This window comes from Sinohyriopsis cumingii, chromosome 19 (assembly GCF_028554795.1).
Source record: "Sinohyriopsis cumingii isolate HCF-2022 chromosome 19, ASM2855479v2, whole genome shotgun sequence".
In the NCBI taxonomy this organism is placed as follows: domain Eukaryota; kingdom Metazoa; phylum Mollusca; class Bivalvia; order Unionida; family Unionidae; genus Sinohyriopsis; species Sinohyriopsis cumingii.
The window spans coordinates 37,560,033-37,566,032 of NC_142979.1; the positions used below are offsets into that span (position 1 = coordinate 37,560,033).

General features: G+C 34.9%; 1 non-coding gene across 1 annotated transcript; it reads right to left on the reverse strand.

The window, feature by feature from the left end:
• Positions 1-2,617: 2,617 nt before the first annotated feature.
• Positions 2,618-2,689, reverse strand: Trnaa-ugc (transfer RNA alanine (anticodon UGC)). Its single transcript has one exon. It is a non-coding gene; the product is annotated as a tRNA-Ala (tRNA).
• Positions 2,690-6,000: the final 3,311 nt, after the last annotated feature.

A 6,000-nucleotide genomic window follows, 5' to 3' on the forward strand; every position in this document is an offset into this window, starting at 1 on the left:
TTTAGTTCTTCATATTTGTTAATGTCATATGATTCTTTATTTGCGACTTTTTCTGAAAATGATTTTAATTTATTTTGCAATGTAAAGTATTCTTGTAATCTTTCCTTATTTCTTCTTGTACAGTATACTTGGGAAAATTTTTTAATTTTGTATTTTACATTATCCCACCAAATGAGTGGTTCCCTGAAATACATTTCGTCAGTTTTTCCTTCGGTAAGAATTGATTTCACTCTTTGTACATATTTTTCCTCAAAAAGAACATTGTTGTTTAGTATCCATAATCCGGGCCCTGTTTCCACTTTGCAGGTATTTAGTTTAAGGTATACAAAAGAATGATCACTAAAGGATGTATCTGCATAATAAATATTTTGCACATTGGAATGCAATTTTGAGGAAATCAAAAAATAATCTATTCTACTCTGCTTCATTTCGCCTAGTACAACTTGTTTTCTGGAGAAACTACGAGTACTAGGATTTCGTGATCTCCATAAATCGGTAATATTCCTATCATGAATAATTTTATAAAGTTCACGCACTGCTACATCATCAATATGTAAGGCTTTGTTATGTCGATCAATACCTGCTAAAGTTGTATTAAAATCACCAGCCAGGATAGTGCTATCACTAGTACTGTTATGTAAATATGTATTTAGCTTCATGAAAAAGTTAAACCTTTCCTTCACAACATTTGGAGCATAAATATTGATTAAATCAATCACTTTATCATCAATAGCTATTTTAAGATGTAAAATCCTACCCTTTTCAATAATTTCTTGTGTCACCTGATTTCTCAATTCTCTCACTACTAAAACAGCAACACCTGCCCTCCTATTGTCTGCATTACTATAAAATATGTCACCATTCCAAATCTCATTTTCTCTAACACTTTCAACAAACTCATCATCCCAAAAGGTTTCTTGCAATAATAAAATATGGCCTCTTTTCTCTTTAAATATTTCTAAAACAGACTTTAGTTTATTCAAATTACGCAAGCCATTTACATTTAGAGATACAATATTTAAAGCCATGATTATGATGAGTGTATTGAAAGTATTAAAAAATGTTGAGTGTTTGATCATTTCTTAATAGGTGTTCGTCGCATGTTATTCAATTTCATGTTAGGTACTGGATTAAACCTTCTCCTTCTCCTTTGTACTACTTTGAAATTTTCGATATTAGTACCGTTTTCTTGACATGTACGTGATTCGTTTGATCTTTCAACAACGTCTGCAGCCATCTTCCTGTCATCATCTGAATCTGTCCCCGATCCATCTCCAATTGTATGATTGTTGTTTACTTCCTCTATTTCTACATTGGTCATATCAACTCCACTTCTTTCTTTTTCTTCCCCACTTTCTCCACTCTCATTATCTTTTTTTGCATTCTCAATTTCTTCTTTATCATCTTCATCACTCGGTAAGTCCAATATGTCTTCCCTCGTATCATCATCAACTTGCGAATGAATGCCTGCAATGGCCTCTCTGTAACACATACATGTTTGCGCCTCTTTGTGGCATTTGTCGCATATCCTGCATGTACACATAAGAGGAAAACTTCCACAACTATCACATCTTTGCCTTGTGCAATTTTTTGCTACATGGCCTTGCTCCCCACACTTGTAGCATACAAAATCAGGGCAGTCTTTTATAACATGTCCCGGATCTAGACATCTAGAACATACCTTAACTTGATTATCATGTAATACTCTAAAGTATTGTTGACCATTAACAGTCTGAAATTTCAGACTGTAAGGCAAGGATTTTACCTGCTGTGGAAATTTACATTTGACATAACGAGTCCCATCAGCCACACTAGTTCCAGGATAATATCTGCGTTGAATGGGAGAAAGAAGTTCTACTCCGTATTCACCGAGCTTCATACTTATATCATCATCATTGATGTATGCTGGTAAATGAAGAATTGACACTATAATAGTGTCTGAATATAATAGAGTACAATCAAAGTGTTCACTTCCAATATCAATTCCACACAAGGTATTATATGCTACTTCCTTGCTCGGTAGTGTGACCTCATACAAATTTGCACCTTTGGGCACAACTGCATAGACCGACATATCTCCGGTTAATTCTTCTACACTTCTAACAATATCACTTGCCTTTATTTTCTTCACATCCTTTACATCAATCACCACGGTACATTCTTTCCCAAAACGACGAGAAGCTCCTGTCTGTCTATCAATGTTACTCGACATGCCATTCTTATTGTTAGCTATTCCACTGGTGTCATTAGAGTGTGAGTCAGCTCCTTGTGCTGCACGTGCAGCACGACCAGGCTTTGTATTCACTGTCACAGAAAATAATATATTGTGTGGTGGATAAAGTTATCCACACACTCAAAATATATCTCACTTATATATGAATGCGATCACACAAATCTTATCAACGTACCTGTAACAAATTAAAACAGCAAAAATGTCTATTAAAGGAAAAAAACTGGAAAATTCACGGAGCGATCATCAAACGTGTTTTCCTTCTGATGTCATCTTTCTTAACGAAAGAAATAAAATCAGAATCAGCTAATGAATGTTGGGGTTGTTGAATAAACATTTGCTAGTAAAATGCATAAAAAAGATCTTAAAAAGCAAAATCAATTAACGTGGAGATGCCGGGTCTCGAACCCGGGGCCTTTCGCATGCAAAGCGAACGCTCTACCGCTGAGCTACATCCCCGACTCATATGCCCTTTAGAATCATCTCTGCGCTACATTCATATTTTCATAACGTTTGCTTTATAATCAATTACAATTTTTGTACAGCAATATTAGTTGTCTTAACATCGAATTTTCATCAAATTTGGGTTAGGATAAAAGTTACGGTTAGGACTATTTAATCTCGCTTTCTTTTACGATATCGCGATTTTCAACGCTTTTCTCCAAAGCGTCACCCAAAGGAGCTCTACGCGAACTTGATGTTTGGAAAAAAAAAACATTGATCTGAAGCAAACAAATCGTACAGAGTGATACAAATACTTCAGATTACCCCCATAACCCGTTCTGAAATAGGACCTTATCTATAATACTAAATAAGAGAGAGAGAGAGTAATTAACTTGCAAATACTACGTTCCACCCATGACCCTAGATTTCCTGCTGCTATTGCCGTCTTTAAAGGCACGCGATAATACGTTATTATTTTTTTTCTCCTTAAATACGTTTCTATTCATCAAGCAATCATTGACGTTTCTGCGTTACGGGCTCTGAAACTTGTGAATTTCGCGAATTGTGCCTGCAGGGACAACGTTACGCTCAGGTGAAAACCGGTGAAAAGAGCTCCATATACCATGTGTGCGACTCGACGATACATCCATCTTTAATTACAGAATAGTACTCGATTCTAAAGTAATTTTTGTTTTAACATTAACTCGATCCAACTTTAGGAGTCCTGTTCCATGGAATATTTAAACATTGTCTTCTTCACTCCACACTTGTCGCATACAAGTGACTCTCATTTTCGAAACATGTACACTATGCGGCACACACGTCAACGAAATATGAAAAATTGGAGAAATGAATATGTCAGTCATTATCTAACGTACGATCACTAAAATAATAATGATTGTATTACATCAAATAATAATTTCCAAAATTACGTTATACTGTACATTTGTGTTACTCTGATGCATCTTATACAAGTATAACATTTTGAAGCAACCATATTTCGCTTTTGATGGGTGTGCCGCATAGTGTGCATGTTTCGACAATGAGAGTCGCTTGTATGTTATGATCGTGGAGTGAAGAAAACAGTGTCTGATTATTCCATGGATATTCGTAATATTGATCACATTTCTTGGCTAAGCAGCACCTATCAAGTAACTGCTATTTTCTCTTGCAAATTCGACATGAATTTGTCCACTTTCATTTTTATAATTCCTGAATTTTTGCCGATAAGCCATAGGGACTAATGGATAACCCTTTAAGATGTATTATTTCACCAGATGATAGGAAGCGCTTTTCTGTACTGTCAGGGAAGCACCGATGTCTCGGTCTTTGCTGAAAAGTGCAGTCTGTAATAATCGACTCAAATGTTCCGTTGGCTATTTCGAATTTTTCAGCAATTTTTTCAAAATGTCGAAAATATTTGTTTACTTCTTTCTCTTTAAAAGGGAAAACTAACCTAAAATTCATAGCAACATCACAACTTGAATTTGTACGTAAATTGGTGATGTGCTTTTCATTTGTCAGCTGCAATTCTCTTGATCTAAATGGAAATTCTCTTTCTACTTTTCTTTTTTGCATTTGCATCTGTCTCTCTCTCTCCTATTTTTCTAATTGTTTTGATTCATCTCTCTCTCTCTCCACTTTCACCAGCAACACTTGTTTCTCTTCTTTCTGTAACTGCATTTGTTTCTCTCTCCCCCCTTTCTCCAACTGCAAATGCATTGGTTTTCTTCTTTCTATAACTTCATTTGTATTTCTCTCTCATCTTTCTCCAACTGCAACTGTATTCTCCTCTCATTCTCCTCTTTATCTAATTGTAGTCGCTTCTAATCTTTCTGAAGTTCAAGCTTTCTTCTCTCTAATTCCCTCTTGTATTTTGACTTAAATTCCTTTACATTCATGTTAAGTGCTGACACAGACCGTAGACATACTAACCAAAACCAAGGCACATTTATCCAAACCATTCTTTTCCACCAAATATTGGATCAAAATAATTTTTCTTTCAAGTTTCGTTGAAAGAGATTTTGTCTCAGAAAGATCATATTTTCTGGCAGGTTGAAGCAATTCATCTTGTTTCAAACAATCTAACTGCTCCAGGGTAGGATTTGAAATACATATCTCCACTTTTGATGACATTGCAAAAAGCATGCTGATTGTATTTAAGATTTCTAAAACGTGAAATAATACATGGGATTTAATAATTCTGAAACCAGGGAAATTTCAGTTTCAAAAACAAAGATTTCTGATATATTTTAGGGCAATTCATATCCCAATGACGAGCTGTCAGTTTCCTGTTACGAGTCCATGCTCTTAAAAAAGTAAAGGAAAAGAGTGAAGACAACCAGCTTTGCAAAGTTTGACAAATAATTTTTTTCCCTAGAATACAAAGTAAAAAATGAGAAAGGTGTTTTACAAATTGAATCCAAAAGTTATCCAAGAATTAAAGACAAAAGTCATAGAAACAAAAAGTCCTCAATTAATCTCAGTGCAAGTCCCAAGGAAATTTAAAAGTGAAGGCAATGATGTATATGTCATGACCTGCTTTGTATTTCTTTGCCAACAGTCTCGTGTTGAATCACATAAATATAATTCCTGATGATAATTCTGTATCACTTCGAATGAATGTCTTTATCCAATAATTTTATCAGAGCTTTTTGGTATTTCCAGAGAAAAGAATTAATTGAATCCAAATATATGAATGCAAAAAGAAGCCTAAACTGGCCGAAATATAAGAGAACTTCCAATGCCAGATGTTAAAGCACAACTGGTAAAATTCTGACAGTCACAAGATACCATAGTTGTCTGTTTAACCGCAGGACACAACGTAGTATATTCTAACAACAACCGTTACATAACGTACATCTCTTCCTGACGGCTCCGAAATTCTTACACCATATCAATGTCGTTCTTTCCGCCCATTAGGAACAAAGACATAAATAATTTGGTCTGTATGTCATTACATTATTGACTTGCTTTGTGCTTTTGGGCTACAATATTAAGGCAGGTCACCATTAGGTCTTTCATTATTATTTCACATTTCTGAAAAGAAATTATCTCCGCGTGACGGCAAAAGCGTGCGATTTCAATTAAAATCATTTAAAAAAAAACAAAACAACTTACTACGCTATCATGATTACATGTCCTTAACGTGTGTAGCTAATGAGCTAGTACCATCAAGAACCAGTCCTCAAATGAGGCAACTTTTCGGACTGTATCTTAACGAAAGAAATAAAATCAGAATCAGCTAATGAATGTTGGGGTTGTTCAATGAACATTTGCTAGTAAAATGCATAAAAAAGATCTTAAAAAGCAAAAATCAATTATCG